An 11,973-nucleotide genomic window follows, 5' to 3' on the forward strand; every position below is an offset into this window, starting at 1 on the left:
CACAGGAGAGATGACCATCCCTGCAGTTTCCAAGTCAGATGAAGGCTCCTACAAGTGTAAATCTAATGAAAGAGAATCACCAGAGAGCTGGGTGACAGTGAGAGGTGAAAAAAACTACTACAATCACATGACCTTTTCATAATATCTGTGGTCATCAGTCATTTGTAGTGTTAAAAAAGCATACTGTAGGTTTGGAGTTACAAGCTCAGGCTGGTCATCTGATCTCAAGTCAGATGTCAAATATATATTCACTTCGTCCACTACTTTATTTATTTTCTACAACTACCTCAGAACCTGATGGTGATTTGCTGTTCTCTCTCCAGGCGTAACTCTTGGACCCTCTACATCAGTCCTAGTAGGAGTGGTTGTGGGCCTGGTTGTTCCTGGTGTTCTACTAGCCATTCTCCTGGTACTGCTGTGTCGATATAAAAAAGCCGGAGGTGAGACTTTTATCAATTCACATTTATCTTTTTAGTTCATGTTTAGGAGAAAAATGTCTAATAACAAAAGTTTAAAACAGTAACGAATCGATACAGTATAATATTATGCATTTCTCATTTCAGGTTCCTGTTGCAACAGAATTTTCTGGTGAGTACACCTGTCTTTCAACATTTCTTACAGTAAAATAGAATCTGTGTGTTTCATGAGTATCTCTCTCCCTGTAGGCCCCCCCAGCCCCAGAGGACCAACCTGAACCCCCAACAGGACCAAGGATCTACCCAGGGCCGGGCTCCTGATGCTGGGTATACACGTCTGCAGCATGGTCAGTCTCTCAGCCCAGACCACTGTCACTCTCCTCTCTGTAACTTCACATACTGACTTTTCACCATTCACTTTATATAGATGTTACCGTACTCTATGTCCCTAGGCAAGCTGAGGGAAAACTAACATATTAATCTTTCTCCTTCTTTCTTTGACCAACAGGTTGCGCTATCATCTATGATACAATCACACCCTCAGACAGTAATGACAATGGTACTGGGAAAGGGAAAGGGGGATACCTAGTCAGTTGTACAACTGAATAACTTCAAATGAGATGTGTCTTCTGCATTTAACCCAACCCCGCTGAATCAGAGAGGTGCGGGGGGGCTGCCTTAATTGACATCCACGTCTTCGGCCCCTGGGGAACAGTGGGTTAACTGCCTTGCTCAGTTGCAGAATGACAGATTTTTACCTTGTCAGCTCGGGGATTCGATTCAGCAACCTTTCGGTTACTAAACACTAGGCTACCTGTATGTTAAATTCAGCATGAATACAGTATAGAGTTTATGTTGCTGTTATTCTTCATATGTTTAATATTACTAGCACACTAACAGTAAGTGGAGATATTAGTGTATTAACTGTATATTTCAGATGCTGTTGCTGCTACTGCTGGACCAAGTGAGATGACGTACGCCAAGATTCAACTCAAAAAGTTGGACAAGAAAAAGAAAAGTAATACTCAACTGTCACATAAATTAATACAAAATGTAGCAGTGTTTTTTACTCATCAAATTTGATAAAAACATACAAATTCTCTCCACATCCTCAGAATTGACAGCTGATCGAAAAGAAAATCCAGTCTATTCTGAGGTCAAGACAGGGAAGACCACAGGTGAGACTCATTCTACAGGTTGGCAGTCAGTGAAATCTAAATGTGCGATTTTGGAGTTTAAAAATATGCAGAATATTCAATAAGCTACTTCCTATTTTGCTGACTGAATTCCAATTTTCAGCAGCAACTGGACCTGTTGATGTGACCTATGCTGAGTGTGACCTTAAACAGAAGGCCAAAGCCAAGAAGAAGAAAGGTAAGACAGGACATCCCTCCTTCATATTCCCCCTATCATACCCTCACACATCTGACCCCATCTTGACTAGCTGCATAATATTCTGTATATAACTGTTATATTATTCTGGTGTTTATCCTCACTCCTAACAGAAACAGCAACCCCCACCTGAGACAGATTCAGTCTATTTTCCAATGAAGCCAGTCACAGCACCAGGTAAGACTAATACCATATGCGATTGATACTTAATATGATACTAATATGGACTAATTCTCTGATATCAAAGTATAATGTATCTATTTAAAGATGTATCTTTGTTTGATTCTTAACAGTTTGTTTGACTGAATGTCCTAAACAAGTTGCGTGGTGATATGTTGCAGGTCCTTGAGGGGGAAGGGATAGAGGGATAGAAGGATGGAGGGATAAAATGATGGCTGAATGGAAATATGGAGGGTTGGAGGGATGGTGGTATGGAGTGATGGAAAGATGGAAGGATGGAATGATGGAGGGATGGAAGGATGGAAAGATGGAGGGATGGAGGTAATGGTGTGATGGACAGATGGAACAATGTGGAGAAGGATGGATGGAGGGATACACCATCAGAGGAGGGAGCAGAAGGAACCCAGCAACATGGATTACAGAAGGTCAACGTACACAAGCAAACACAACACACACAACCACACACACACACACACAAACACACACACACACAATAACATATAGTACATTAAGGATTTTTTTCTTATTTTATTTACCAACAGATATATTATAACTTCTCTAGGATAGGGGGCAGCATTTTCACTTTTGGATAAATAGCGTGCCAATTTCAACTTCCTTCTACTCATCCCCAGAATATAAGATATGCATATTATTAGTAGATTTGGATAGAAAACACTCTGAAGTTTCTAAAACTGTTTGAATCATGTCTGTGAGTATAACAGAACTTATGTAGCAGGCGAAACCCCGAGGACTAACCATTCAGATTTTTAATTTTTTTTAGGTCACTGTCTGTTCAATGAGGTTTCATTGGGATACTAGATTTCTAATCAACCTGTTTGCAGTTCCTACCGCTTCCACTGGTGTCACCAGTCTTTGGAAATAGGTTGAGGTTATTCCTTTGTGCAATGAAGAAGTACGGCCATCTGGAATCAGTGTAAGTTATGTGTACTGTTTGAGAGTTGCGCAAGACTAGAAAAGTAGCGTTAGTTTGTTGTCTCCTGTATGGAAAACAGATAGACCCGTCTTCAATTTGATCGATTAATAACGTTTAAAAATACCTAAAGTTGTATTACAAAAGTAGTTTGAAATGTTTTGGCAAAGTTTAGAGGTAATTTTTGAGATATTTTGTAGTGACGTTGCGCAAAATTTGAAGCTTTTTTTTTGGATCAAACTAGCCAAATAAATGGACAATTTGGATATATATGGGTGGAATTAATCAAAAAAGGACCATTTGTGATGTTTATGGGACATATTGGAGTGCCAACAAAAGAAGCTCGTCAAAGGTAAGGCAGATTTATATTTTATTTTTGTGTTTTGTGTTGCACCTGCAGGGTTGAAATATGCTACACTCTCTTTGTTTACTGTTGTGCTATCATAAGATAATAGCATCTTATGCTTTCGCCGAAAAGCCTTTTTGAAAATCCTGAACATGTTGGCTGGATTCACAACGAGTGTAGCTTTAATTTGGTATCTTACATGTGTGATTTAATGAAAGTTTGATTTTATATCATTTTTTTGAATTTGGCGCTCTACATTTTCCCTGGCTATTGGCCAAGTGGGGCGTCCCGCCTATCCCAGAGAGGTTTTAAGCATGGTTTAATTGTGTTTCACTGTAACAGATTTTTTTAATTATAAGGTGTAATGATGATGGATCTTATCTGCAGCTACAGTAATTGTATCTGCTTTGTATTGTGTATTGAATTGTGATGTTGATTTATATCTGTCATTCAGATGATAGAATAACATATTTGTATATGAATTTCCCAACAAGTATTAGTCACGTATTCTTGTGAATGGCCTGTACTTTTACAATATGTTTGCATTGTGCTTTTTTAATAAACAAAATGTATCCACCAGATGGCATGAGTGCTTTCTTACAGTAAATGGATATTGTCATCATCATCAACTTTTACATGAAACCTAATTTGGTCAAACCTCCTTTCAGCCTAGTATAGATCTCAGACTCCACAATGTGTGAGTTAAAGGGGCAATCTGCTATTTCTACATACATTTTTGGACTTAATTATATCTACCCATTGAATCTTGAGAAATATAACATAAATGCCCCGTGAGCAAAGTTCAAAAGTCGTACCCCATCAGCTGAAGACCCTTTGAGATTTTCAGAATGACTTTTGGGGGAAGAGTGTGTCTGAAAGGAACAGTTCTTCTCAGTTTTATGATGTCATATACTCTGCAGGAGTTCTGAGGAGCTGGTTAGTTCTGGTACTGTGTATCACTTCCTTTTTAATATTGAATTGTGGACATGCACATCTATGATGGCAAAGGGATCTTCCAAGTAAAGAAAGGTTAGACTCATTAGCCAGGGTGTGGTATCTAAAGTGAAACAATATTAAATATTTTCATTTCTGTGTTGAATTCCACATAGTATCCTACGTATGCATGACTACCAGTTCTCCCATATTGCCTCCTCATCCTACAGACAGGTCTTGACGATTAATGACATTAGTGATGTATGACTCTGACTGCTATTTTCAGTGTCCCTGCATGGTCTGGAAGGTCACTGTTCCAGTTAATGTGTTTCCGTGTCTATGTGTTTATGTCTATGTTGTCAGACAGACACCCAGCAGCCCGGTCATTGTCACTGCTCCTGAGAAACAGAAACAGGTTGCCACGGAGACCACAAATCACAGGAAGTGACATCACCACAAGATGTTACCTGAAACGTAGAAGAGGGGCCTTTGTCAGTAACCTGGGACTCACTACCTAACGAGAAAGTTGGCAGATGTTTCATGTCCCTCAGCCACACCGACCTATGAGCATGCAGAAGAAGTCATGCAAACACTTCCGCTGGTATACGAAGCCTAGATGAAAATGAACTCGCTGCCCAAAATAAACTGCCTATTACTCAGGCCCAGGCAGGTTATGCATATAATTGGTAGCATTGGATAGAAAACACTCTGAAGTTTCTAAAACTGTTAAARTAATGTCTGAGACTATAACAGAATTGATATGGCAGGCAAAAATCTGAAGAAAATCCGACCAGAATTTCTTTTTAAATTCACCTCACAGGCTCTTATTATGGAAACCTATTGTTTCTATATATCTCCGTCACCCAAATTGCAATTCTTATGGCTTAAACTAGATGTCAACAGTCTTTATTCAAGTTTTCAGGCTTCTTTTTTGAAAAACGAACAAGTATTTGGAGTTTTTGTAATGGGACCATATTATTTTTGGCATCATTGTAAGCCTGCCACACACACACACAAAACAATACATTTATTAAAAATAAGAATGAGTGAGTTTTTGTCACAACCTGGCTCATGGGAAGTGACATAGAGCTCTTATAGGATAATGGCATAAATAATAATATAATAATAATTAATCATTTTGCTCTTTATTTAACCATCTTACATATAAAATCATATTTGTTCATCGACAATTGGGAATAACTCACCACAGGTTAATGAAAGTGTGCGCTTGAAAGGATGTAAATAATCCTATATTTAGTTTTCATGCTAGTAAGGGCCGAGAATCCACTCTCACATAGGTACGTGGTTGCAAAGGGCATCAGTGTCTTAACAGCTCAATTTTCCAAGGCAGGATACTCTGAGTGCAGCCCAATCCAGAAATCTGGCAATGGCTTCTGATTAAATTCAATTTTCACTGAACCGCTTGTTGCAATTTCGACGAGGCTCTCTTTTTTAGATATCGGTAAGTGGACTGGAGGCAGGGCATGAAAGGGATAACGAATACAGTTGTTTGTGTCATCCGTTTCGGGAAAGTACCTGTGTAATTGCGCACCCAAGTCACTCAGGTGCTTCGCTATATCAGATTTGACATTGTCCGTAAGCTTGAGTTTATTTGCACACAACATAATCATACAATGATGGAAAGACCTGTGTGTTGTCCTTGTTAATGCAGACAGAGAAGAGCTACAATTTCTTAATCATAGCCTCAATTTTGTCCAGCACATTGAATATAGTTGCGTAGATTCCCTGTAATCCTAGATTCAGATCTTTCAGGCGAGAAAAAGCATCACCCAGATAAGCCAGTTGTGTGAGAAACTAGTCAACATGCAAGCTGTCAGACAAGTGAAAATGATGGTCAGTTAAGATAACTTTAAGCTTGTCTCTCAATTAAAAATAACGTGTCAATACTTTGCCCCTTGGTAACCAGCGCACTTCTGTATGTTGTGAGAGCTTTACATGGTCGCTGCTCATATCATTGCATAGTGCAGAAATACACGACAGTTCAGGTGCTTTGCTTTAACAAAGTTATCAATTGTCATTGTAGTGTCCAAAACTTCTTTCAAGCTGTCAGGCATTCCCTTTGTAGCAAGAGCCTCTCGGTGGATGATGCAGTGTACCCAAGTGACGTTGGGGACAACTGCTTGCACGCGCGTTACTATTCCCCTATGTCTACCTGTAATTGTCACGGCCGTCGTCTAGGTGGAAATGACCGGACCAAGGTGCAGCGTGGTGAGCATACATTTTATTTTATTTAGAATGTCGCCAATAAAACAAGAAACAAAGAAACGACCGTGAAGCTTACTAGGGCTGTAGTGCCACTAACAAAGTCAACTGCCACTAACAAAGTCAACTAAGGAAAAAAGGCTGCCTAAGTATGATTCCCAATCAGAGACTACGATAGACAGATGTCCCTGATTGAGAACCATACCCAGCCAAAACATAGAAATACACAACATAGAAATAAAGAAACTAGAATGCCCACCCTAGTCACACCCTGGCCTAACCAAAATAGAGAATAAAAGCCTCTCTATAGCCAGAGCCTGACAGTCATGGCTTTTGCGCCATCAGTACAGATACCAACACATCTTGACCACCAACGTCCGTTTGATGTCACAAAGCTGTCCAGTACTTTAAAAAGATCCCCTCCTGTTGTCCTGATTTCCAGTGTTTTGCAGAAGAGGATGTCTTCCTTAATTGACACCCCATAAATGTAAAAGACATATGCCAGGAGCTGTGCCAGTCCCACCACATCTGACTCATCCAGCTGTAACGCATAGATTTCACTGGCTTATATGCGAAGCAGTAATTGTTTCAAAACATCTCTTGCCATTTCACTGATGCATTGTGAAACAGTGTTGGTTGTTGAAGGCACTGTCTGTATAGTTTTATGGGCCTTTTCCCCCAGCATTGTCCCAGCCATATCCTGGCAGGAAGAATTAACTCCTCCACAATAGTATGGGGCTTGTCTGTCCTCGCCACTCGGTAGGTCAACATATAAGACGCTTCTAGCCCCTTCTTATTAATGTTATCTTTTGCTTTTATACATGTCTTACTACTCGAAAGTCGTCTTAATTCTCGCTCAAAAAACTCCTGTGGCTTATTTGTCAAATTGGCATGTTTTGTTTCTAAATGTCTGCGCAAGATTGAAGGTTTCATCGAGTTGTGAGATAGTACTTTTGCACATATAACACACTTTGGCTGAGGAAAGGCACTACTCCCCATATAAGTGAACCCCAAATCAATGTAATTCTCATCATATTTGACCCTGAACAGGTCACTACCGTCTCCCGGACCTGCTGTTTTCGAATCTCTCTCTACCGCACCTGCTGTCTCTACCTCTGAATGCTCGGCTATGAAAAGCCAACTGACATTTACTCCTGTGGTACTGACATGTTGCACCCTCTACAACCACTGTCATTATTATTTCACCCTGCTGATCATCTATGAACGTTTGAACATCTTGAAGAACAATCTGGCCTTAATGGCCATGTACTCTTATAATCTCCACCAGGCACAGCCAGAAGAGGACTGAGAGCCTGGTTCCTCTCTTGAGTTTTTCCTAGCCACCGTGCTTCTACATCTGCATTGCTTGCTGTTTGGTGTTTTAGGCTGGGTTTCTGTATAGCACTTTGACTTCTGCTGATGTAAAAAAGGCTTTATAAATAAATTTGATTGATTGATTAGTTTCGATTTTGTGATCCACAAGAATGTGGAGTAGTTACAGGCCTGTCCCTGAAGGGGGCGATAAGAAACCACAGACGTTTACCATAGTATACCAACTAAAGATGAAGTCTGTAACTGCTTTCCCCTGTAACCTTTCTCCTGGTTTCTTCACAAATGTTGTACATGTGTCCCACACTCTACACTCTACAACATACCACTTAGATATTTTTAGAGGTAAATAGTTAACGAAAATAGATTAATGTATTCAACATGTAATGATGTGAAGCTAAATGAAACTCTAGACTTTAACCTGGTGTAACGTTCGTCATATTCCTCCTCCTCGGACGAGGAAATTCAAACTGCATTTAATCACATTTAAGTCACCCTCATGTGCATATATAACCACTGTATATGTTTGACTCTGTCACTCTTTGTTTCAGATCCGCAATCTTCAGTGTCTCTCAAAATAAGACCTAACAGAAGTCAACACTTTACATCAAAGTCTCTCTCACTAAGCTGTGAGGAGAAGAGGAACTCTACTGGATGGAGACTGAAGAGATACAGAGAGAAAGCAGTGGAGTCAGACTGTGGTCCTAAACTTGGATCAAGAGCAGGTCACCATGTACCATCAGGTCCACATACACAGGGGACAGTGGAGTGACTGGTGTGAGTCTGGATCAGGAAGTACAGTAATGCTGTCAACATAACAGTGGACGGTAAGTCTATTCTAACCTTTTTTACATTACAATGTATGATAATGATGTTCAATTCTGTAACTGAATGGTTGTCATCTCATAAAATACAAGCTCATGTGGGTGATTACTCCAGATTTACAGTATTATTTATATATTATGTTATACAGTTGGCCCTCTGATCCTGGAGAGCCCTCCCTATCCATAACTGAGGGAGACTCTATGACTCTGGCTGTACAAATAGATGTCAGGAACAAACCCGAACCCCAAGGTTGATTTCTACAAGATGGAGTACTCATCAGGAATGAGACCACAGGAGAGATGACCATCCCTGCAGTTTCCAAGTCAGATGAAGGCTCCTACAAGTGTAAATCTAATGAAAGAGAATCACCAGAGAGCTGGGTGAAGTGAGAGGTGAAAAAACTATTATAATCACATGACCTTTTCTAATACCTGTGGTCATCAGTCATTTGTTGTTTAAAAAGCATACTGTAGGGGTTGGGAGGTTACAACTCAAGGGCTGGTCATTCTGATCTAAGTCCAGTTGTTTCAAATATATATTCACGTTGTCCCCAACTTTATTTTAGTTTTCTACAACAACTTCATAGACCTGGATATGATTTTGCTGTTCTCTCTCCAGGTGTTAACTCCTGGACCCTCTACATACCTCTAGTAGGGAGTGATTGTGGGGCCTGGTTGTTGCTGTGTTCTACTGGCCATATTCTCTGGTAACTGCTGTGTCGATATATCAACATGTCGCAAATGGTAGACTTTTTTAATTTCTCATTTAACTTTTTGGTTCATTTAGAGAAAAAAATTCAATTAACCAAAAGTATTTAAAACAGTGCGGAATTGATACAGTATAATATTTATGCATTTCTCATTACAGTTCCTTTTTGCAAACAGAATATTCCTGGTGAGTACACCTGTCTTTCCAACTTTTCATATCAGTAAAATAGAATCTGTGTGTTTCATGAGTATCTCTCTCCCTGTAGGCCCCCCAGCCCAAGAGACCAACCTGGACCCCCAACAGGACCAAGGACTACCAGGGCCAGGTCTGATGCTGTGTATACACGTCTGACAGCATGGTCAGTCTCTCATCCCAGACCACTGTCACTCTCCTCTCTGTAACTTCACATACTGACTTTTCACCATCATCTTATATAGATGTTACCGTACTCTATGTCCAGGCACTGAGGAAAACCAACCTATTAATCTTTCTCTCTCTTCTTTGACCAACAGGTGGCGCTAACATCTATGATACAATCACACCGCTCAGACAGTAATGACAATGGTACTGGGAAAGGGAAAGGGGATACCTAGTCAGTTGTACAACTGAATACCTTCAAATGAAAGTGTGTCTTCTGCATTTAACCCAACCCCTCTGAATCAGAGAGGTGCGGGGGGGGCCTGCCTTAATTGACATCCACGTCTTCGGCGTCCTGGGGAACAGTGGGTTAACTGCTTGCTCAGTTGAGGAACGACAGATTTTTCCCTTGTCAGCTCGGGGATTCGATCCAGCAACCTTTCGGTTACTGCCCAGCAACCTTTCGGTTACTAAACATCGGCTACCTGTATGTTAAATTTAGCATGAATACAGTATAGAGTTGTTGTTGCTTTTTTCTCATATGTTAATATTACTGCATACAACAGTCAGTAGAGATATTAGTGTATTACCTGTATATTCAATGCTGGTGCTGCTACTGCTGGACCAAGTGATGGTGATGTACGCCAAGATCAACTCAAAAAGTTGGACAAGAAAAAGAAAAAGTAACTCTCAACTGTCACACAAAATGTAGCAGTGTTTTTTACACATCAAATTTGATAAAAACATACAAATTCTCTCCCCCTCCTCAGAAATGACAGCTGGTCCAAAAGAAAATCCAGTCTATTCTGAGGTCCAGACAGGGAAGACCACAGGTGAGACTCATTCTACAGGTTGGCAGTCAGTGAAATCTAAATGTGTGATTTTGGAGTTTCAAAAAAGATGCAGAATATTCAATAAGCTACTTCCTTCATTTGTTGACTGGAAATGTTCATTTTCAGCAGCAACTGGACCTGTTGATGTAACCTATGCTGAGGTTGACCTTAAACAGAAGGCCAAAGCCAAGAAGAAGAAAGGTAAGACTGAACATCCCTCCATCAATATTCCCCCTATCATACCCTCACACCTCTGACCCCATATTGACTAGGTGCATAATATTCTGTATATAACTGTTATAGTATTCTGATGTTTTATCCTCACTCCTTACAGAAATATCAACCCCACCTGAGGCAGATTCAGTCTATTCTCAATTGAAGCCAGGCACAGCCCCAGGTAAGACTAATAACCATATGCTATTGATACTTAATATGATACTAAAATGGAACTAATTCTCTGATATCAAAGTATAATGTATCTATTTAAAGTATGTGGTTATCCAAGATGGCATAGCAGTCAGACGTCATTTTGTCCTCGTATTGTCGTGTCCTGTATATATATATATTTACACCTTTCTTCGCATATCTTTTATATATTTTATTATCCAAGAACTAAACTACAAAAATATTTCCTGCAACCCGCCTCACCAATTACAAAAAAAGTATTATTTACCTCAAATCTGAAAATCCACAATAGAAGCTAGCCAGAAGCTAACCAGAAGCTAGCCAGAAACTAGCCAGAAACTAGCCAGTAGCTAGCCAGAAGCTAACCAGAAGCTAACCAGAAGCTACCTAGAAGTTAACCAGAAGCTAGCCAGAAGCTAACCTGAAGCCACCCAGAAGTTAGCCGGTTAACTGGCTAACGTTAGTATTTCAGCTAACCACGTTTTGTGGTCATCAGCTATTCCTTTAGCTCGATAATCTATCGGCACTTTTGTACAACGCGACTCAGACCAGAACATACCGGACCTATTTTTTTCAATATCCCCGGATTTCAACCGCAAGCTCTGGACATTTACACCTTGATTTCGCAGCTAGCTAGCTGCAAACCGTGTGTCTATTGGCTTACGTCGATCCCGGAGCAAACTTAAATTATTCCGGAGCTAGCCAGCTGAAGAGTTCCATCAGCCATTCCTGGGCTACAATCACCTATCCGGACCCGTTTTACTACAAATGCGGAGCCCCACCGGGCCTTCACGACTGACTACCGACGTTATCTGCCCGAGGGAGTTATCCAACTGGCACCTCCGTCGCGACGTTACCTGAACGCTCATCTGGGGCCCGCTAATCGTTAGCTGTCTTATCGGCTGCTATCTGAATAAGTATATCGGACAATTTTTCTTGGGTCACTATAACTATATCTATTTTGCCAATTGGATTGATCCCCTCTACCATACGAAACCCCACTAATCTACCGACGGAAACGCACGAGGTGACTAAAAATAGACCTCCATCCTATGCTATCTTGCTACCGATAGCCAGCTACCCGGCCAGCTKTCT

The 11,973-nt window shown here is 40.5% G+C and overlaps 2 long non-coding RNA genes and 1 pseudogene across 2 annotated transcripts; all 3 read left to right on the forward strand.

Annotated features, from left to right (window-relative positions):
• Positions 1-9,614, forward strand: part of LOC112079362 (Fc receptor-like protein 5) — an 11,129-nt pseudogene extending 1,515 nt beyond the window's left edge.
• LOC139027148 (uncharacterized) lies at positions 1,332-1,790 on the forward strand. The gene is made up of 3 exons (XR_011479190.1): positions 1,332-1,434; positions 1,532-1,594; positions 1,716-1,790. It is a non-coding gene; the product is annotated as an uncharacterized lncRNA (long non-coding RNA).
• A 676-nt stretch (positions 9,615-10,290) lies between the features above and the next one.
• LOC139027147 (uncharacterized) lies at positions 10,291-10,877 on the forward strand. The gene is made up of 4 exons (XR_011479189.1): positions 10,291-10,323; positions 10,411-10,473; positions 10,600-10,674; positions 10,808-10,877. It is a non-coding gene; the product is annotated as an uncharacterized lncRNA (long non-coding RNA).
• The last annotated feature ends 1,096 nt before the right edge of the window (positions 10,878-11,973 follow it).

This window comes from Salvelinus sp. IW2-2015, unplaced genomic scaffold (genome assembly GCF_002910315.2).
Source record: "Salvelinus sp. IW2-2015 unplaced genomic scaffold, ASM291031v2 Un_scaffold7732, whole genome shotgun sequence".
NCBI classification, from domain to species: domain Eukaryota; kingdom Metazoa; phylum Chordata; class Actinopteri; order Salmoniformes; family Salmonidae; genus Salvelinus; species Salvelinus sp. IW2-2015.